The following is a 22,864-nucleotide window of genomic DNA, read 5'->3' on the forward strand; positions in this document are numbered from 1 at the left end:
TCAGGGTGTGGAGGGACTCATGTGTCTTCTGGTTGAAGAGTCTGATTCACTGAAGGAGAGGTCCTCAGTGGTATTTTAGACTTCCCTAGGGATCCCTGACACATGAAACCATGATTCCCTGCACTTGACAATGGCAGCAGCCATAGCTCTAGAGGAGGCATCAACTGCATATCAGAAAGCAATTCTGGCTATCAGTTTGCCTTCAGCTATTAGAGCTTGAAAATGAGTTCTGTCCTGATATAGAAGGCTGCCAGTAAACTCCATAAAACTTAGCATAGCTCAAGAAATCATATTTAGCCATTAGCGCCTGATAATTGGCTATCCTGAAATATAAGTCAGATGAGAAGATTTTTCTCCCCATCAGACTCAGGTTTTGCCCTCTTTATCAGAAGGCACAGACCTGCGATATTGCTGTCTAGCCCTTTCGGATGCAGCATGGACACCAGTGAATTGGGAGCAGGATGAGAAAACAGAAATTTTGCTCCTTCGGCTGTCATGTAATAGGGCGCTTCTACCCCCAAAGGGGCAGAGAAGCTGGTGGCAGGGGTTTGCCAAACCATCCTAGCTGGCTGCAGTATGGCTTCATTAATGGGAAGAGCAATTCTGTTGGGTCCAGATGCATGGAGGATGTCTAGAAGTTTGTACTGGGAGTTATGGATCTCCTCAAGAGGTATCTGAAGCTCTCCAGCAATTGTGCAGAGGTGGTCCAGGAACTCCCTGAAGTCATGGGGTGGGGGAGTGTAAGAGACATAGTCACCAGAGATAACAATGACAGTCTTGTTGGTTCCAGCGGAACCACTGGATCTGGAGAGCAACGTTCCTTCTCCTGCTCTGCCAATTTTGGAGTAGGGAAACAGATGTGAGTGTCCCCTTAGAGGGGAGGCAAAGGGTGACTCCCTAGCAGATCAGATCTACTCTGCAGGAGGGTACTGGTCCCAAGGTCCCCAATATAACCAGTAGGAGGGGTCAAGAGGTGGTCATGTGAGGCCACCATGGCATAGGGTATCACTGGCTCAGAGATAGCAGATGTCGAGGTTGATCCCAAACTGGTATGGGTCTTTTGGGTGGTGGAGGACACATAGGGCAGGGGAAGAAAAGGTACATTAGGTGCTTCAGAATCCCCCGACACAGAGAAGGCTGATTCCAGTTCCAATGGTGATACCGTCTGAGCTGCTGAAGGGGAGATGTATTCCGCTTAAGGAATGGGTGATAAATTCCTTCCAATGATTGACTCTCGTGGAGGTGATGTATCCCTGGAGATGAAGGGGTCCAATGGAGGACGTGATTCCAGATCTGGAAAAGCAAAAATGTACTGTGGGGGTGGCAACAGATTCAGATCTCCCCAATGTGAGAGGAGTTCTGCTTGTTCAAGTCACTGGAGCCAGCAAGGAGGGTAGTATCTGAAGTTGAGAGTGATTGGATTTTGTCAGTGACGATGGATCCCAGGGTTTTTTGAGGAGTCAGAGATGACAGCACTGACAAAACACAGCCTGGAACCGATGAAATCCAATGCTTATGGGCTTTCTTGTCTTGCCTCTGGGACTTAGTATTAGCAGAATTAAAAATGTAAAACACCTCTGCAATCATCAACAAACAGTTCCTTGCTTAAGTAGTCTTAAGTATAAAGTACCCATAAGTATACATCTTAAAACTATTCAGGAGGAAGGAAAGCTAATCCCTTTCTCAGGTGAAGGTACCCTTCAACATAATTCCACCTGGTAGCCATCTTTTACTGTTTTCCAATTTGCTTTGCATGTTTTATTATAAAACAAGACATTCCCAGAAGATTTTTTTAAACTGAAGCCTTAAAACAGATTTGATCTTTACAAAACAAGATTTTTTTATTTTTATTTTTTTTTTTGAGAGAGATTGATGTATCAAAACATTTTTCTGTAAGGCTACAAATTCATCTATATATTAAATTATTACCAACTCAATTTACATTACAAGTCTCTTGATATTTGGTGTTTTATTTTGGTGAGCTAGCTAATTTGTGATTTTTCATAGCCTGGGGTTGGCTATACTTCACCTACCTACAACTTTCTAACCACTACACTACTCAGATCCAGATCTAGAATACACTTGCACTTGCTTATTTACTTAGAGACACTCACCAACCACTGAAGTCAGGACTGAGCCCAGTGGTGATCAGTATTTTTACTTTGACAATCTATCCATTTCATGTCAATGAAAACAAACTGTGTTTTTACATCAGGATTATAAACATCAAGTGTCAGATAAATTTTGCAAACTGATGCTTAAATTAATAATACAGGAGACCTTTTTAAAGAAGCTATTTGTTTATTAACTGAATTTATATATATATATATATATATATATATATATATATATATATATATATATATATATATTTTTTTTTTTACATTCTGCAGTCCAAAACCCGTCCACTGCAAAGATTTTCAATCTATGGGTCATGAACAGGTTTCAGAGACAGACTGTAACACTCTACTTTTCTCCTTTTCATTTAAAAACAGCATTTCTATCCCTTTTGGCAGCAGAGAACTTTACAACATTGAAACAAGTATAAAACACATGCAGTAACATCGAGGTGAAATCTGTAGCACAGCCTAAAACAATAAGTCTAAAGGGTACTAACCAAAACATCCATCTAAATCAAGGGGGGATGGATAGCTCAGTGGTTTGCGCATTGGCCTGTTAAACCCAGGGTTGTGAGTTCAATCCTTCAGGGGGCCATTTAGGGATCTGGGGCAAAAATCTGTCTGGGGATTTGTTGTGCTTTGAGCAAGGGGTTGGACTAGATGACCTCCTGAGGTCCCTTCCAACTCTGATTCTAAAGTAGTCTGGGACTCTGCAATTATGCAATTCAGCATTTTTCACATAACTTCATGAAAAGGAGAATTTTTGCATACACAACAAGGGGGTCAAATTAAAGTTGCATGGCAATCTTAATTCAGGCATTTCCTAACTTCTGAGGGCTTGATTTTCTAAATGTATTCTTTTAATGGCATTATGTGTGTAATATGTAGTAAATAACTTGAGCAGTTAACAGATCACAACTATAGCACACATCCTTGGTTAGATTTCTTCATTCAGATTATGTTTCACAACCTTACTTTTCCTCTGACAATTTAATACAAACTAGTAAACAGGAAACTTCATAAAATAATTCCTTTTACTTAAAATAGTCTGGGGAGACATTTGTATAAATGTGGGAAGAAGCTATCTGGAGAGATGGGTTTATTAACTGGATTCAGCCCTTATATATTTGTAATTTTTACAGATCTCACTGCAATCACACCCTATTCTTCTAATTTATCTTCTTAGACACATTATCATCATTGCTTCTGACTATCCTGTCAGTGCAGTGAAGTGCATTAAGTAATGTAATTAACAGTCAAGTATGTTTCATTCACTTCTTCATCCCCTGCCCAGGAGAATTGTGCATGCACTATGGCATGTTTTGGAAGGGTTTTATTTTTGTTTTAAATGTACACATTGTTACTTGTTTATCTTTGAGATAACATGCGGAAGAAGTATGCCTTGGACTTGGAGCAGAAGATGGTGAGGTTTGTGATGGTCCTTAGTTCCTGTAGAATTCGTGCCTCAGGGCTGGTCTACACTACGGGGGAAAAATCGATTTTAGATACGCAACTTCAGCTACGTGAATAACGTAGCTGAAGTCAAATATCTAAAATCGATTTACTCACCCGTCCTCACCACACGGGATCGATGTCCACGGCTCGCCATGTCGATTCCAGAACTCCGCTGGGGTTGGTGGAGTTCCGGAATAGATATAAGCGCGCTCAGGGATCGATATATCGCATCTAGATGAGACGCGATATATCGATCCCCGAGCAATCAATTTTAACCCGCCAATACGGCAGGTAGTCTAGACGTGGCCACAGTCTCTGACCAGCCTCCAAGGAAACTGTCTACTGCACAGATGAACTCAAAACATAAGACATATGCTCATGAAGCACTAAGTAAGAGAAGAGGGTACGCTGCACCAACACCACTTTCAGTTGTCCAATTCAGAAAAGATCTAATGTGAATTCTGCATTTTCTTTTGTTGCTGGAATGACTGTATAAAAAGGTGTGTGTGGTTGATAAAGGACAGAACATAGACCTTCTGACTGGTGATTTGTATCAATGACTAAAATGTAAGAACTCACCAGACAGGATTTTTCATAGATCATGCTAAATGGTATAAATCAGAGCCTGACTCTACAGAAACATGTTGAACTCACTGTAGCTGTGCAGAACCAGGCCGTAAACTTTTTAGTATTTTTATCATTCATCTTCAGACTGCCCCAGACACATGGAAAAATGTCCCCAATAGAATGTGTAAAAATCACCATCTTATTCTCCTTTAATACTCACCTCTGCTGTAATGCCTACAGAACATTGCTTTAGATAACAGTTATGTAAGTGGGGAGTTGCAACTGATTCTACTAATTGTCTTATCACATCTAAAATCTTCATTCTACGCTAAAACATGTTTGTTGCTTTACCGTTCTATCCCACTATTACTGGTTTGACAAATTTCATATGATCTTGTAAACTAGGCTGTTAGGGGACAGGGACTGTGATTATATGTGCACGCAGCATCGAACATAATGAAGTCCAGATTTGTTTACAGCCTCAAGGAACTACTATAAATACAAATGCCACGGTTTTAAGATTTTAGACATAGATAAAACATAAGGGGGTACCCTAACTGTCCACATTGGACTCAGCAACACTGAAGTTAACCATATTTGATTAACAGTCTGTCTTCCACTCAGCTACTTTTTCATCCCTATGAAGCTCTGGATGCATTTCCAGATAGAAGATAAACCATAATCCCACTTCATCAACATTCTTAAATGATCAACATTGAGGTAGACCTTCATAAAATCACAGGGTTGGAAGGGACCTCAGGAGGTCATCTAGTCCAACCTGCTACTCAAAGCAGGACCCATCCCCAGATTTTTACCTCAGTTCCCCAAATGGCCTCCTCAAGGTCTGAACTCACAACCCTGGGTTTAGCAGGCCAATGCTCAAACCACTGAGCTATCCCTCCCCTCCCCTTCTCTCTCTTACAGGAAATTATTAAGATTTTCAGATCACTGTTTTAAGAACAGCTTTTCAAACACAAAGCTACAGATGAACACATCTTTCACCACTTTTTAAAAGCATACAGAACTTTATTTGCCCTATTTTAGCAACCTCATAAGAAGACTACTACGAGTCAAGCCTAAACCAAAAGGGCTTTATGTCCAATCCCCAAAACTATCAGATTTAAATGGCACAGATTTATTTACATAACAGAATCAGAAGACCCAAGCACTATAATATTCTGTATGTCTGGCTTGCATGTGGCCCCTAGCAGGATCAACATTCTTTCTTAACATACTTTCTTCAAGAGTCAATCTCACAAATCAAACATGCAAATAAATCAGAGCATGCATTGAAGAACCAGTAGCTACACCAAATTACCCAACACCAAAGAGAACCCGGAGGGGCAAGAAGGTGGAGAGGAGGATTGGCTGCTATTCCAACTAATTACACAAGATCTTAAGTGGCTACTCACTCTAGGACTACTTGATTACCCTGAAAATAGATGAGGATTCAGACAATACTTAAAACTAGCATGAAATATTTTCAAAATGACAACACTGCTTACATTAAACCTCTATCTATAATTATCTATCAAAGTAGGTCTTGATATTCCAATTTTAAATTGTGGGGGAAATATATTTAAGGAAGGCTCACCTAAGTTACCTAGTAGGACTTTAAAAATACCACAACACAATTTAATCAGTGCAGTGTATTTGATTTGCCACAGAATGTCCTATTAACAAGATCAGAAAAACAAAAACACTTAAGACTGGCTGGGTTTTATTTCTTTAGATTAAGGAAATAAAAAGCAATTAAAAGGACATCAAATTGATAATCACAAATGCTTGAAACTTGGGTACCTACCAGTTACAATATCTAGTTTTTATATAGGGCTTTTCTTCAGTAGATCTCAAGAGTGATTTACAAAAGGTGGTCAGTATCATTAGGCCCATTTTTACATTGGGGAAACAGGCAGAATGGTGAACAGTCAATCACCCACCCTAGGTCACTTACGAGGCCAGTAAACCGAGATGGGAACAGAACCATATCTACTGAAAAAAAATTCATGTATTTGATAGCACTTTGTGTATAGTTACTTTGGTTGTTTCCCCTGAAGCAGCAGCTTCCCTGCTGAACAGATCCTTTTACCCATCCAGAAAAGTATTAAATTCAGGGCATACTTTTAGAAGGATTTCCTATACAAAATATTTTTTAAGTTACTTAGTATTTAAAAATCCAGGCAGACAATGCCACTTTACATTCAGTGCAGTCACCAGCTACTGCAAGAGAAAACTGAAGGGATCTTCTGGAAGAGACCTGTTTCATGCTTAAAATGTAATTTGAACATTCCTTCCCCATTCTGGAAAGAGATTTTCATTTCAATACACAAATGTGATGCACTCATTTTACAATATAGAGAAAAAGACAATTAGATGTATATCAGTCACAAGCTAGTAGCAGTTATGAAAAAGCAAGCAGCTAAAGAATGATGTAAATGTCATTTCTCCTGCTGATTGAATACTTTATCATCACAAAATCTCTGACTAGCAGTATCCTAGGAATCAAAGATATAAGAGTAAGGCCATATCTACACTACCAACTTTGGTTGAAGCAAGTTGTCAGAGTACAGCCATCAAAGTTTATATGTTGCTCAGGCGCATGCATACTTGGCTGCTTGCATTAGAACTGCAGGTACTCACCAAGAGTGTCTCTGTTGATGCAAAGGCCAGGGCACCATGAATAGGTATCCCAGTGTGCCATGCACTGCTGTCCAGTGCAATGACTTTTGAGACATTTTCGCAACCTGTTGTGAGGTAGAAATTACTTGTGCAGCAATCTCTGAGAGCTGAGATCAAGTTCACAGCATGTGGCTTTCTCCATCCCATAATGCCATCCATATCCCATAAATTTTCATATTTTTTTAAATCCCACAAACCCACATGGCACATAATGGTCTCCGCTGTCTGACAGAAGCATAGACCCCGCAGATGTCTGTGCTAGTCTGATGAAAGTTGCAAATACAGAACACGATTCTCCTGTATTAACAGGTCCACCAGAAGTACAGCAACAATAGGGGACATTAGGATTTCTTTGAGAACAGTTTTCTAAGAAACAGTGAAAAAACAATTCAAAGTTGTTGGTGGCATTCATGAAGCAGTAGCAGTTGATCAAACCCCTCTTCTGGGCCCGAGAAATGAGCACTGACTGGTGGGATTGCATTGTAATGCAGCTTTGGGATGATTAGCAGTGGCTGCAGAACTTGCACAGGTGGAAGGCCACACTCCTGGATCTGTGTGCTGGGCTCACCAGAATGGAAGCTGCATTGAAGTGAAGAAACAGCCACACACTGGAAACTTGCAACACAAAAATGCCACTGGCCAATGGGAAATCACTTTGGAATTCGAAAATCCACACAGTGGGAGCCAGTGTCATACAAGTATGTATGGCCACTAATTTTCTCCTGCTACTCAGGACTGACTCTTGGCAATGTGCCGGACACAGTGGATGGATTTGCAGCAATGGGGTTCTTACACTGTAGCGGGGGTGGTACAGGTCACACATACCCCTGTCTTGGCACAAGCATGCCTGCCAGAGATTACATCAACAGAAAGGACTACTTTTCTACAGTTATGAAGCACTGTTGGACCACTGGGGATGCTTCACTGGTATCAATGTGGGCTACTGAGGGAAAGTGCAGGACGGTCGCTTCTTTGAGAACATAAGACTGCTCAAAAAGCTGCAATCAGGGACATTTTTTCCCCGACCAGCAGATTACCATTGGCGATGCTGAAATGTCACAAGTGATTCTGGGGACCCAGCCTACCTCTTGCTTTCGTGGCTCATTAAGCCACATACTGGCCACCTATACAGCACTAAGGAAAGAGTCAACTACAAGCTCAACAGATGTAGAACTACTGTTGAATATGCTTTTAGTAGACTGAAGGAATGCTGGCAGAGTTTACTCACTAGATTGGAGCTCAATGAGAAAAATATCCCAGGGGTTACAGCTGTTTGTTGTGTCCTGCATATCATCTGTGAGGCAAAGGGGGCAAAACTGCTGCCAGGGTGGAGGGAGGAAGAACAGCCAAATATAAAAGCCATTACAAGAGCCCAACATAGAACTAGGAGAAGGAGACTTTGAAAAAGCCCTTAATGTATAGGGGCAGCAGTGTTCTATGCTTTCTCTTGTGTCTTTCCTCCACCCCCAACTTTCATTCTCTGCGCTGCTCACGGCAGTGATCTCTGGTTCAGCCTCCTCCAAGGTATTCAAGGTGATTTCTAGGGATCAGATAGGGCCTTCGCCAAGTATGGCATGCAGCTCTTTGTAAAAGCAGCAGGCATGTGGCTCAACACCAGATTGACTGCTGGTGCCTCTGGCCTTATGGTCTGCCTGGCAAAGTTCCTTGGCTTTCACGACACTGCTGCCGATCCTTTTTATACCACTTTTCATGCATACCCGATGCAATCTGCCCATAGATGTCCAAGGTTCTATAGCTGTGCTTGCACAGCCTCCTCTCCCCACAGGCCCAGGAGATCCAATACCTAGTGTTTCCTCCAGGCAAGAGTTCATCCAGTGTTTGGAAGCAGCATAGATATTTGGGCAGCTGCACACAAGGGCTAGTTCCTAAGCATGGAACAGGCATTTCAAAAAACACAGAGGGACTGAAAGGGGAGACTGGCTTCTGGTCTGTTACCCCTGAGGAGTGGGATTTAAAGCATTCTGGAACAGCTGCTGGAGTCAGTACAGATCACACAGTGGCAACACATGTATTACGTTGACCCTAGTAGGTCAACCATGGCTCCACGACATTCAGAGAAATGGTTTTACTATGTTGCTGTAACGGGACACTTAGGTTAACCAGAGGCAAATCTGAGTGTGGAAACATACAAATAGGTTGATGCAAAGCGACTTACCGAGGCCTAACTTTGTAGTGTAGACCAGGCCTACGTTAGAAACTATATTCTTATTTATAAAAAACGTGTGTGCACAACAAAATCAGTTTACAATATTTATGTGTTCTCTATTTCATGTTTCTGTTATAATGTACCAGTATGCTGCCTCCTTTTATGTTTGAGGTCCCCAGGTAGGAATACGGAATAAAACAGACTGTTGACTCAATAGCTGGTAATTCTTTAAGAGTCCTTTCCCCCATCCAGTGACAATATAGTAGTCTGCATAGTCTCACACTATTAAGAAAGCATCTCTTGCAATGCAGTTTTTATCAATCTGGTTGATTAAACAATCCAAGGTGCTTTAACACACTTCCAGTATGTACCATCTATACCAGTTGGATACGTCAACAGGCATTGTAAAGGAAAACCAGATTCCAATAAGCCTTAATATCAGTTTAATTATCTGAAAGAGACTCAATATTTTCAAGTTTTTAAATAAAAGCCATTTCACAATTTAATCCATTGGGTCAGACACAAAATATGCAGTTAAGTAAAATTACCGTTAGATATTATTTGCAGTTTTTAATATGGTGAGCTGGATTGTTATGTACACAAAGAAAGCACATACCAACCTTCTTTGGCTTTTCTTAAAGGTGCATGGTTGGCACTCTGGGTGCTTTGACCGAGTTCAACCACAAATTAATAGACAGTTGATTCTATGGCATAACAAAAACGGAGAGCACTAAGGATGACTGATAGAGCCAGAGCATAAACTAGGGCAGTGACTTTCAACCAAGAGTCCAGGGCCACGGGGGGGTGGTGGGGGGGCCTGCAAGCAGGTTTCAGGGGTCCGCCAAGCAGGACCAGCATTAGACTCGCTGGGGCTCAGGGCAGAAAGCCGAAAAGCCCCATCACACGAGGCTGGAGCCCTGAGCCCCGCCACACAGGGCTGAAGCCAAAGCCTGAGCAACGTAGCTTCGTGGGGGCCCCTGTGGCATGGGGCCCTAGGCAACTGCCCTGCTTGCTATCCCTTAACACCGGCCCTGGCTTTTATATGCAGAAAACCAGTTATGACACAGGTGGGCCATGGAGATTTAACAGCATATTGGGGTAGGCCTCAAGCCCATAGTAGTGTTTTTGCTTGATTTTCTATGTTTGATGCAACCAACTCTGGAAGTTTAAGTTTTAATTTAATGCAAATTCATTTTTAAATTCTTTACTGAAAAGGCTCTATTTTGTTCAAATTTTCCAGCTGCAATGGCATTAATAGTTCTATAGCCCCCCACTTGTTTAATAATGTCAATTTAAAAATTAGTATTATAGACCACACAAGTGAGACTAGTGTTCAACAAGTTGCACGATGACTTTTGTTCATGGATGAAATGTACTAAGTTGCAACAGGTAAAACGCATGCTGTTTAAATATAGCAATCAACATTTCTTTTACAAACCAAACCAAGGAAAGAAATATGGCAGGAAAAAAATTAAAACTAGTTTGAACAGCTGATGTTATTTGCATTATAAACTTACATTTATTTGCAAGTCTGATTTTTTTTTTTTACCTGGGAAAAATCAGTGACAAATTGATTATACTGAAAAGGTTAATAGGGACACAATTTCTAACTCCAAGAAATTAAAATTTTACTTTAACATCTTTGCAATGTACCAAATAATCTTGTGACAAAGTGTAGCCCTCTCCTCCTGTTGTCTTGTACAAATGGCTCTAACAAGACCAGTTTGTAGACAGACCCATACCTAATTTGTGACCAACGTGTAGTTTACTTGTGTTCTCTCAACCACCACCCCTTGCCAGTCCTCTGTAGCAACTCCACTTACAGTGATATAATCATCTCCCCATTTTGCCAGAGGGAAGAGATCTCTCCACACAGATGTCCCTTTATCCCAGTGGTTTTCAAACTGCGGGTCACGACCTAGTACTGGATTGTGGAATGTAAGGCACTGGGTTGCAGTGGCTCTGGTTCGCACCACCAACCTGGCCGTTAAAAGTCCCGTCAGTGGTGCTGCCAGGCTAGTCCCTACTTGTTCTGACACCGTGCTGCCCCCTGGAAGCAGCCCCAAGCAGGTCTGGCTGCTAGGTGGGAGGGCCACAAGGCTCCGTGCTCCACCCCTGGCCCAAGCACTGGCTCCGCACTCCCACGGTCCAGGAACCAACCAATGGGAGGGGGCAGAAAGAGTTAGTGCCTCCAAGCAGGAGCTCTGCGGAGCCACTTGCGCACTTCCGCCTAGAAGCTGGACCTACTGCTGGCTGTACCGGGGCACAGCGCAGTCTACCATGCCAGGAAGGCAGGAAGCCTGCCTTAGCATCCTCATTGCGCTGCTGACCAGGAGCCACTCGAGGTATGCCCGTGTCCCAATCCCCTGCCCCAGCCCTGAGCCCCCCCCAAACCCAGCACCCCCAGCCCAGGGCCCTGACCTCCTCCTGCACCTCAACCTGTCCCAGAACCCCCTCCCTGAACTCCTCATTCCTGGCCCCACCCTGTAGCCCTCACTCAAACCCTCTGCTCCAGCCCTGAGCCCTTCTCACACCCCAAACCTCTCATCCCCAGCTCCACTGGGTCAAGTGCAACAATAAAAATTTTCTTCAACTGGGTCACCAGAAAAAAGTTTGAAAACCACTGACCCTAGTTTCTAATTCCCTATGCCTCTGCAGGCAGACTTAAGACTCAGGCTATGTTTACACTACCACTTCTACTGATCTAAATTATGTTGCTCAAGTTATGAATAAACTACTCCCCTGAGCGACATAAGTGACACTGAGCTAAGGGACAGTGTAGACAGCACTATGTCGGCGGGAGAGCTTCTTCCATCAGTATAACTACCGCTGACTGTTGGGGGTGGATTAATTAAGTCGATGGGAGAGCTCTCTCTTGTCAGCTTATAGTGGTTACACTAGAGAGCTTAAAGCAGTGCAGCTGTAAGCTCTCTAGCGTAGCTATAGCCATAGTTCCTTATTTCCCCATCCAGGGAAAGATCAAAGAGCCCAAAAGCTCTAGTGTACTTCTCCATAAACATGAAGGGAATAAGGCAGAACCCCCAGTCCCATTGGATAGTACAGAGTGTGATACTAAAAGAGAGCATTCAAGAAGCTAGGTCAGGCATCTGCCAACAGGGGAACAGATGATGAACGACTCTGGTTTTGAAGTGCTTCTGCTGAGATGTAATGGATTTGGTGGGAAATGGGAGATAACTGATGTCTTGGACATGAAAGGTGAGTAAATGGAGGGGGTATCTGTGTCATCAATACAAATGGGGCATGTCAGAGTGTCACTGACTTGATCAGAGTGAAAAGGATAAGAAAGAGGCACATTGTGTGTGTGTCCAGATGAATGTTTGCACACTTAATATGTGCATGATTTTATGGAGTAGGGATTGTCATTTTCATATGCAAGTAAAGGTGAATTAGATTTCTCCCCATGCTGATAAGCTCCCTTGACAGTTCTGCAAGACTGATGGAAGTATTATACAATTTTCAAGAGGAAAAAAAACACCTAGATTTTTCCTACATTTTATTATGGTGAATCAAAAAAACTCACTGTATTTATTTGGTTGTCTTTGGTTCCAAAAGACAAGGAAACCTACATTTCAGCAGTTATTCCTCTCTCTCCACAAACTAAAATAGCTTTTCTCGATATTCTGCAAATTTCCAATTGTTTGCCAGTCTCCATTGTTGGCTTTTTTCCTAGTAAATCCATATTAATTCATTACCCTGCTGTATATGATACAAGAAATACCCACATATTAAACAAAACAAAAAAAGGTGTCATCTGTAAAAAGTCATATTTTCCTCTCTTCTTCCCCCATGGCTTTCTGCAACATAGTCCAAGGTTAGCATACTGGGAGAAAACAAAAGCAGAAAGGCCTGGATTCTGCAGTTGTCTCTTTAACGTAGTAAGGAAATTAAATAGTTTCTCCAAGACTGAAGTGACCAAAACTGGGACAAAAATTGAAAGAAAAATTTTTATTTGAGAGAACAGCCCCACATTCTTTTCAGTAAAAGTCTCCCACTCACTACTGAGGCAAATTTAAAATTGAGGGAGTACTAAAGTTACCTTCTATATCTAACTCTTCGGAGATGTCAAGGAGGCTTCCCACTTTGGGGAGATTAACTCCAGTAGCATGGGCCTGTAAAGGGCTAGTTGAAAATTGACGGACTATTCTTCCAAACTGGATGCATATCTAGTTGCCAAGTCCAGAGAATAATGCTGCATAAATGCTCAAACTGACTCCAAGTAACAACCTTGCATACCTCTGAGATAGACGCATTCCTCAAACATACTGTTTTTGGCCTGGTGGAACATGTTTCAGGACTATGAGATAAGAGAGACACCCACAAGGTCATAAATTGTTTGTATATAAGGTTGTATCCACTTACACAAGATGAGCAGAATTTTTTTTTTTTTTTTTTTAAATAAATTACAGTCTAGAAACAGTAATTAAGAGTCCTCAATCCACAGAACCTAGCTTCCCATGGTAGGAAATGTGGCTTAGGAGAAAAGTAGCCATCAGGGCCTGGATCTTTAATTCTTCATATTCAAAATGATTAAACAATACATTTCTAAGAGATAGTATTTAAGAAGCTGGAATTACAGTGATCATTCTCTTAAAGGCTCAAATGATACCTAAGTCCACAATCCTACAGTGATTCATGAATAGATTGGTAAAACATTACACAGTTCATTTAAGAATCATGACAAGTTATTCAAACTGCTTCTACTTGAAAATAGGAAGCCAATATCAAACAATATAAAAACAGAAAATATTCTGAGCAGCTAATCTGAAAAAAGCAGGAGAAATTTGCATAGCTAGAAAAAAATGGAACTTGAACAAAAAGTCTGTGTCATAACTTACTGGCTGGCAGACAGTGGGATGCCACCAACAGAAAAAAGTCAAAAGGCAGAGAAGCAGACCTTTTCTTATTTCACTACCATGATAGCTGTTATATTTATTGGAGAGTGGCAGTTTGGCCTCCTGAACCTGCAGGTGTAATGTTGAGTAATACTCTTTCCTATATGTTGAAGGGGTTGGGTTTGTAAGTAGACATGAGCTCTAGCAGTGAGGCTCAGTGGTTTGCTCATCCAGAAGCCTTTTTCAGGCTGCATGCCCTCATTAGGTCTTGGAATATCATTCACAGATTGTAATTACAAACAAATGAAGGTCCATAACTCCCTGCAGTTAAAGTGAACTGAATTCTTTTTTCCACACATCCTTCTTCTAGGCAAAATACTAGATAGTTTCAAAAGTGATTTGTAGTCACATAATAGGAATCCAAAATCATTGAACATAAATTCTGAATGTATTTTTTAGCTTCCAAATGAATCAGACCAAACCACCAGTTTTGAATGATCTACTTTTTTGGGGGGAAGCGAATAACACGCAACATCTAAAATGGTAAGAGCTGAAATTTATTTGAATGTCTTGAAGCAAATTTTGCCTCATTGAAAGTGCATAGGTGGAAGAGAGGGCAGAACTGGACAAGCCAGGCAGCATCGCAGAAAAGGAGCTGGGGGTTATGGCGGATCACAAATTGACGATGAATCAACCATGTGATGCAACTGTAAAAAAAGCTAAATATTCTGGGTTCTATTAACAGGATTACCATATGTAAAATATGGGATGTAATTGTGGCACTGTACTCAGCAGTGGTGAGGCTTCAACTGGAATGATTAGTCCAGTTTTGGGCAACACACATTAAGATGTCGATAAATTGAAGAGATTCCAGAGGAGAGCAACAAGAATGACAAAAGGTTTAGAAAGCCTCACCTATGAGCACATTAAAAAATTGGGCACATTTAGTCTTGACAAAAGATGACTGCACTGGGATGCAAGTCTTCAATATGTTAAGGGATGTTATAAAGAAGATGGAGATCAACTGTTCTCTGTGTTCACTGAAGGTAGATTGTGCACACACACACTCCACTGTAGGTGACATCAGCAGTTCATTCACAGATAGAGGGGCTTCGGATCATCTGAGGACAGACGGCAACACCGACTTGCCAGAACTGGCATCATCAAGAGAGGCCTGAGTGATGGTATTAGGAGTAGACAAGGTACACACAGATGACTCTGTTTCCTTGCATATATCCACTATTGGAACATTGCTCAGGAAAGCTGAAGTGGTGCACTAAGTTCTGGTGGAGTGAGCTGTTTTTCCTTGATGGAGGAGACAGTTAAGAAAGCTCGTGGCAGAATTTGAGAGAGAGTCAGAAGCCCAGTGAGATTTGCTGAGATGACACTGGTTGACCCTTAGCTCTTTCAGCATAAGACACAAGGTCTCGGGAAAGATCTAAAAGGTCTTGTATGGTCCAAGTAAAACACCAGGGCTCTACGAACATCCAAGATATGGAGGTGGTTCCTTAGCCTTATACATACGGGGCTTTGGGGAAAAGATGAGAAAGTTAACAGTTTGGTTTAGAAGAAAGGCTCACACTACCTTAGGCATAAACTTCAGATGTTGCCTAGGGCAAGGGTTCTCAACCAGGGGTACGCGTACTCAGAGGTCTTCCAAGTGGTACATCAACTCTAGATATTTACTTGTTTTACAACAAAAAGCACTAGTGAAGACAGTACAAATTAAAAATGTCACACAATGAATTAATACTGTTCTATATACTATAGTGATTTTTTTTATTTTATAATTGATTTATTTTATAATTGTATGGTAAAAATGAGAAAGTAAGCAATTTTTCAGTAATAGTGTGCTGTGACACACTATTGTATTTTTATGTCTGATTTTGTAAGCAAGCAGTTTTAGTGAGGAGAAATTTGGAGTATGCAAGACAAATCAGACTCCTGAAAGGGATACAGTAATCTGGAAGGTTGAGAGCCACTGGCCTAACACCTTGTCCTCATAAAAGACCGTGGAAGGAGGGTTGGCTAGGAGAGCCTGAAGTTCTGAAATCCTCCTTCCATAAGTAATGTGGAATAAGTAATAAGTAAAACGTCACCTTGGAGCTGGCCAAGAAGTTAACAATTATATTTAGATAAAAGAACCTGATAATTGGCTACTCTCATTTTAAGCGTGGCAATGAAATGAACCTTACACCCATACAGATAAAGTCTCTTTAATTACTTATCTTTGGCATGGTCTTTGCTTCGGATTGGAAAAATCATTTGTTAGTGGTTGCAACCACCAAGGAATCAGGAGCTGGGAGAGTGAAGAAACAACCGAAGTCTTGTTGAGGGACTTGGTATCTTCTGTCTATCCTAGCTAGAGGAGGTAGAGAGGCCGAAGTCTGACAGAGCCTTCACCGAGTCTACTAAAGGTTCACTGATAGAAAGGGCAACCCATTCCTAGAACAGGTATCTGTAAGACGTCCAGGAAAGCATGCAGTTCTCCTGCCTCCACCTGGACACCTAAAAAAAGATAACCACCATCTTCATTAGGATCTGAAAAAAAAAAACTCTGCAGTCCTCTGGGACTCCTCTGAGATGCAGCCTACTCTGGAGTTACCACTTTGTCCAGCAAAGTGGAAGAGACTTGAAGACGAATGTCCTTCCTCCATAGAATCCATGACATCAGGTTGCAGGATGGCAGGAAGATGCTGAGAAACTTCTGTAGTGCAGGAGTTAAATCTAGAATCTCTCAGGGTAGCCCAAGAGAGGCCATGGAGGAAAAGAATCTGAGACATCGATGGTGGGTGACTCAAGTTGAAAGTTCCTATAGGGAACCAATCTTGGTCTTTAGGTTTGGTATCTGAAGACAACCTGTAGGGTGATCTAAAGGAACTGGAAGGAGAAACAGGCTACTCTCTGAGTTCGAAGAAAAAACAACCTCAAAATAGGGAGGAGCAGTTCCCACTGGGGTTCCAGAATGTTTGGACACAAGACACAGACAAGGTTCAAAGCAGGCAATGGTTGGGATCATCAAAAGGCAGACAAAATCAGCAGCACTAGTGGTGCGAGTAAGCCCACAGACTGTATCAATAGTGCCATGTATATTATTGATGCTGGAAGAATCAGGATAGCTGCAGAGCATGTGAAAAGTTACGGCCTTGGGAGAGTTCCAGCATAATCCACGAGTGTATCAGCAGAGCTGGCAGTGCTGGTATGACTAAAGAGTGTATTGATGGAGCCACAATGGCCACAGAGCGTTAATGGCACCAGTTGTGTTGATGGGGCAAGCAGAGGAATCAACTGCACCAGGGAAAGTCAGGCAAGGAAAACAAAGGAGATTCCTTCTAACAAAGAAACCTGAGCAGTCGAAGCCTCTCAGCTAAGAGTATCTGTGCCAACAGTGCCAAAACAGACTGAGGAGAAAAAGAAGAATCCAGCACAATCTTGGATCTTTGAAAATCATTGTGCATAAGCCTAAAAATATTTACATGCCAAAATGTCAAGTCTTGCATACACCAACATGACTTTAAATGTTTAGAGTCTGTGAGGCAGTCTTAATTTTAATCACAAATCTGTCTACCTATAAATTAGGGCTGTCAAGCGATTAAAAAATTACAATCACACTGTTAAACAGAATACCATTTATTTAAATAATTTCTGGATGTTTTCTACATTTTCAAGTATATTGATTTCAATTACAACACAGGATACAAAGTACACAGTACTCACTATATATTTTTTATTACAAATATTTGCATTGTAAAAAAATAGTATTTCAATTTGCCTAATACAAGTACTGTAGTACAATATCTATCATGAAAGTTAACTTGCAAACGTAGAACTATGTACAAAAAAACTGCATTCAAAAATAAAATAACTTCATAGTCTACAGACTCACTCAATGCAACTTCAGCTGATCGCTCAGGAAACAAATTTGGTAACAATTGGCAGGAGATAATTCTGCCCGCTCTTGTTTGCCTGTTCTCACTTTCAGGTGATACTGTATTCTCATGGCACTGTTATAGCTGGCGTTGCAAGATACTTTCATGCCAGATGTGCTGAAGATTCATATGTCCCTTCATTCTTCAACCACCATTCCAGAGGACATGCCTTCATGCTGATGATGAGTTTTGCTTGATAATGATCCAAAGCAGAGCAGACCAACACATGCTCATACAGGTATTCATCATCTAAGTCAGATGCCACCAGTGGAAGGTTGATTTTCTTTTTTGGTGGTTCGGGTTCTGTAATTTCCGCATCTGAGTGTTGCTCTTTTAAGACTTCTGAAAGCATGCTCCACACTTCGTCCCTCTCAGATTTTGGAAGGCACTTCAGATTCTTAAACCTTAGGTCGAGTGCTATAGCTATTTTTAGAAATCTCACATTGGTACCTTCTTTTGAGTTTTGTCAAATCTGCTGTGAAAAAAGTGTTCTTAAAATGAACATGTGCTGGGTCATCATCCGAGATTGCTATAACATTAAATATATGGCAGACCGCAGGTAAAACAGACATACAATTCCCCCCCAAGGAGTTCCGTCACAAATTTAATTAATGCATTTTTTTTTTTTAAACGCTCATCATTAGCATGGAAGCATGTCCTCTGGAATGGTGGCGGAAGCACGAAGGGGCACACTATGTTTAGCATGTCTGGCAAGTAAATACCTTGCAACACTGGCTACAAAAGTGCTACGTGAATGCCTGTTCTTACTTTCAGGTGACACTGTGAACAAGAAGCAGGCAGCAGTACCTCCTGTAAATGTAAACAAACTTGTTTGTCTTAGCAATTGACTGAACAAGAAGTAGGATTGAGTGGACTTGTAGGCTCTAAAGTTTTACATTGCTTTGAGTGCAGTTATATAATCAAAAAAAAAAATCTACATTTGTAAGTTGCACTTTCACGATTAAAGAGAGTGCACTACAGTACTTATATAAGGCGAACTGAAAAATACTATTTTTGTTTATCATTTTTACAGTGCAAATATTTGTAATAAAAACAATATGAAGTGAGCACTGTACATTTTGTATTCTGTGTTGTAGTAGAAATATATTTGCAAATGTAGAAAAACATCCAAAAATATTTAATAAAAATACAATACCAACTGAAATTTAACAGTGTGATTAATCGCGATTAATTTTTGAGTTAATCACATGAGTTAACTGCAATTAATCAACCGGCCTAATATGATCTTGATAAATGTATAATAAGCCAACAACGATAAATATTTACGGGCAAGTCTACCAGATGTATAGCCCAAAGAGCCTGAGACCACTAGGTACTTCCACAATAAAAATAAGTAATGTTTATAATACATTTGGCATTTTTAAATACAATTGCAAGACTCCAGTTTCTTACTACAGCATGCACAAAATCTGAATGTAAAGTGGGCCTGAGAATTAGATTCTCAGATAGAAAATGTACATAATGGGCCTTAACAGAAGCAAAAACAATTGACACCAAATGTCCCTGTCCCCGTTATATTTTGTTAGAGTGGCATTTCTATGTCCCTGGTCCTGAGTGCAGAGTACATGCTATTAGTGCCCTTCATAAATATCTATTTGTAACACTAAATTCAATTTCCAGTAAATAAACTTTTTAAAGTTTGGTCAGAAAAACTCATGTGGACCTGTAAAGGACAGGAGATTGACTGCTGAACACACAGTTTTTTTAAAAAATATTAAAGGTTGAAATAAAGGTACAGGAACATTGCTAAGAGATAAAAAGCACACTAATACGTGATTGATATGAACATCAATATGGTATCAACAAGAAATAAAAGTGCTATAAATAAAGAGGGTAACAAGTGCATATGAAAGGACAGAAAAAGATTCCTACCTTTAAACCGACTGCTATAAGATCTGTAACAACACTGTATGAAAAAAAATGAAGAGAGAAAATGGAAAAAGTTAGAGAGCAAGTTATTGCAAAGGCAGTGATAAATAAGGTTAAAGAAAGAAAAACATTGTTATAAATTATAAAGGAAAGAATGTGATGAGTTGTGGATTTTTTTTTGTTTTGTTTTGTTTTTTGCAAAGGAAACTGGATAATCTAGTAATGAAATAAAGCAAAGTTTTAGCTGGTAGAAGCAACAAGTGATAGCAATTCCGCTCAGTCACCGTAAAAGGGGCATATACAATTGTGTACTTTATTATTTTGACATAATTCTCTCTCACACACACACACAAAAAAAATAAAAGGAACACTGGACAGTAACATTCCTCTCTCCCCTGCCCCTGGAACTACATGTACCAAGTCTATTTTTGTAGCCCAAATTTCCACAGTTCTTCAAAATTGAGCTTGTGCATATGGATTTTACAGAAATGAGAAAGTTACATTTTAAAAGATCACTTCCTTCCACACATCCATAAAAATGTCATGAAAGTATGTCAAACTATCAAAAGCATCTCAATTAAATTTGTCCTAACCTACCCTTAACTGCTTCACCAGACACTAGGTTAGGGGTATCAAATTCATTCTGTAGAAAGAATTCAACTTTTTAACTATGATTTCAGCATTGTCAACACCAAGTGGCCAAAAATGTTAAATGAGGCCTGCAAAATCATGAAGATTATAAAAAAAATGGGGAAGGGGTACATGACTCAAAATCAGAAGGCTTTAGAGTTCACATTTTTAAGCTTTTCCTCTGCAATAAAGGGCCAGGAATGAACTTTTATAAATAAAACCTTAGATTTTCACCTAACCACATGACTCCAGGATCTGAGCCTTTTAAGAAGATACCAAATGTTGCAAGAGTGGCAATAAATCATGAGAGTTCACAACACTTTGGACTAAGGTATAAATTTAGGACTATATGCTACTTTCAGTCCCACTGCTGTCAATGAAAAATCTGCATAAAGATGGATGGTAGAATATGAGACCTTTATATATTGGATAAAAGTTCAGTTACTATTTCTTTCAGTGCTATCTTACATCCGGCTTCACTCAGTGGGGAAAATAAGCTTACTTTTATGACACTTCAATTCTGTCCTGTCTTCCCTTTCTGTTCTCCTTTCTCCATTTTTCAACCACTTCCCTTTCCCTCTGTTCCTTCCCCTGCATTTCCTTTCCTGCATCAACTTCCCATTCCCATCGGGAAATGCTTCCATACTCTACCCCATTCCACCCATTTAAATGAACAGCAATAAAACTCTTATGGATATGTCTAAACTACAGCAGCTCAGCAACACCACTGCAGCTTTCCTACTGTAACACTGTAGTTTAGATACTTTTTCCATTGATGGAAGGGCTTCTTCCCATCAATGTAGGTAACCCATCTCTCTGAGAGGCTGTAACTAGATCAATAGAATAATATTTCCGTTGACCTAGCCATGCCTAAAGTGGTGATTTGGTAAATTTACCGTATATCGCACAGGAGAATAAATTTTACACACCCTGGACTAGGTCAAGCTAAGTTTTAGGTGTAGACCAGGCCTTAATATTGGTATTAGTAGCAACTCTAAGCTTTAGAGTTCTCAACATCCCAGTGAAATGAATGGAGGGCAAAGGTGTCACCAACTCTACAATTCATTGTTTCAAGCTATTTGGAGTCTCAAGACGACAACAGTGAATCACTATACTCTGTTTATATTTAAGTTTTCCTCGCAACCATACAGCCTAGAATCTTACTATTTTATTTAAATGAATGCTTTCAATCTGCAGATTCTGCAGCCCAGCTTTTTTTCCAAAACATATTTTCCTATTATATAAATTTTTTTGACATGCTCACCCCGCTCCTCCCCAAAAGGCACTAATGTTTTAGTAGGCTGAGTACAAAGTTTAAGTTTTGGTAACTGTATGGAGATAAGGACTATCTAGTATTATTTTAGTAAGGTAGCTTTAACCTAAACAGAGTTATTAAAATAATGTTTTAATATACATAATAAAAGCTAATATTAAAAAGTCAATTTTCTAAAAGAAAAGAGAGATCTAGTGCCTATGTATGCACATGGGACTTTGGATGAAACTAAAAACTTTTAAACTCTTTTATCCATGTGGGTATTAAATAAATCCTGCCCATTTCTGTATTTGCTTAAGATGCATATTGAAGCATACCAATTTCTGCAGAAACCCTTGCCATAATAAGTTTATATTGTGTGTATGGCATCATTATAAAGTGGTCTTGCAACGAGCTCTATATTTACAAAATTCTGTGGAAAATAGAAGTTTTAAAAGAGGCAGTTGCAAAAAAAGCGTTTGAATGCTTTACTTTGCAACCTTAACACACTCAAGAAACCACAACTTTCCTTTTTGGTGAATATACATTGAGAACAATCATATAATCATCATCGAGTCCTTCCACAGGTCCCCAACCTCACTTGGTGAACATGTCCACCACTGTGCAGTGAATGAAGTAGGCAACTGACCAAGGGAAGGATTCTACAGATCCATGCCAAATTCTCGTCTAAATGCTGTCTGCAATTATAAGACTAAAATTGGAGTAAAGTTATTGACTTTAAACTATTTAAATCTTAATTTTGACACTGATGGAACAACTGGACCATCAGCACACCAGATGATGTGTCGCGTGGGGATCCACAGTACCCTAGCACATTCAACCTGCAGCTGAGAGGATATTATATCACTTGACTGTGGGATATTCTAATGTGGGTGTCTCAATCTCTCTTGTTGAAGCTGTTGCAGTTTGTATAAATTATATCATTAAGTTGTGCCAGAGAAAGACTGATTCTTTAGTTCCATGGGTAGGGCAGACACACCTGAGATGACAAATACAAGTCCAAATATCAAGGAAAAGGGTGAACTGAACCAGGTTCTCCCACATCCTGGGTGTTAAGATATTCGAACGAGGGTTTAGAGGGAAACTCTGCCCCAGATACTTTTGAGAAGCAGAAGAACAGCTCCATATAGCTCTCTCCTACAGCCTAAGGAGAAGAGTTGTATTTCATTCCTTCACAAGACCATCCTGCAAGTGACCAATGATATGCACATTCGCCATCCAAAGACAATGAAGGTGTTACCAATCACTGATCCCTTAGAAAGAATCCTGCTTTGGGAATAGACCACAAAATCCAACAACTT

General features: G+C 40.3%; 1 protein-coding gene across 2 annotated transcripts in view; it reads right to left on the minus strand.

Annotated features, from left to right (window-relative positions):
* The window catches only part of PTBP3 (polypyrimidine tract binding protein 3), a 122,216-nt gene that overhangs the window by 93,596 nt on the left and 5,756 nt on the right, over window positions 1-22,864 (minus strand). The window contains exon 1 of one of the 2 annotated variants that reach the window (XM_075067380.1): window positions 19,664-19,698. The exons of the other annotated variant lie outside the window; for it this stretch is intronic. The gene's annotated coding sequence lies outside the window, so the exon portion shown is untranslated. Of the gene's footprint in view, window positions 1-19,663; window positions 19,699-22,864 lie in introns of those variants that run through there. 2 annotated transcript variants of the gene reach the window in all.

Source organism: Chelonoidis abingdonii, chromosome 6 (genome assembly GCF_003597395.2).
Source record: "Chelonoidis abingdonii isolate Lonesome George chromosome 6, CheloAbing_2.0, whole genome shotgun sequence".
Taxonomy (NCBI): Eukaryota; Metazoa; Chordata; order Testudines; family Testudinidae; genus Chelonoidis; species Chelonoidis abingdonii.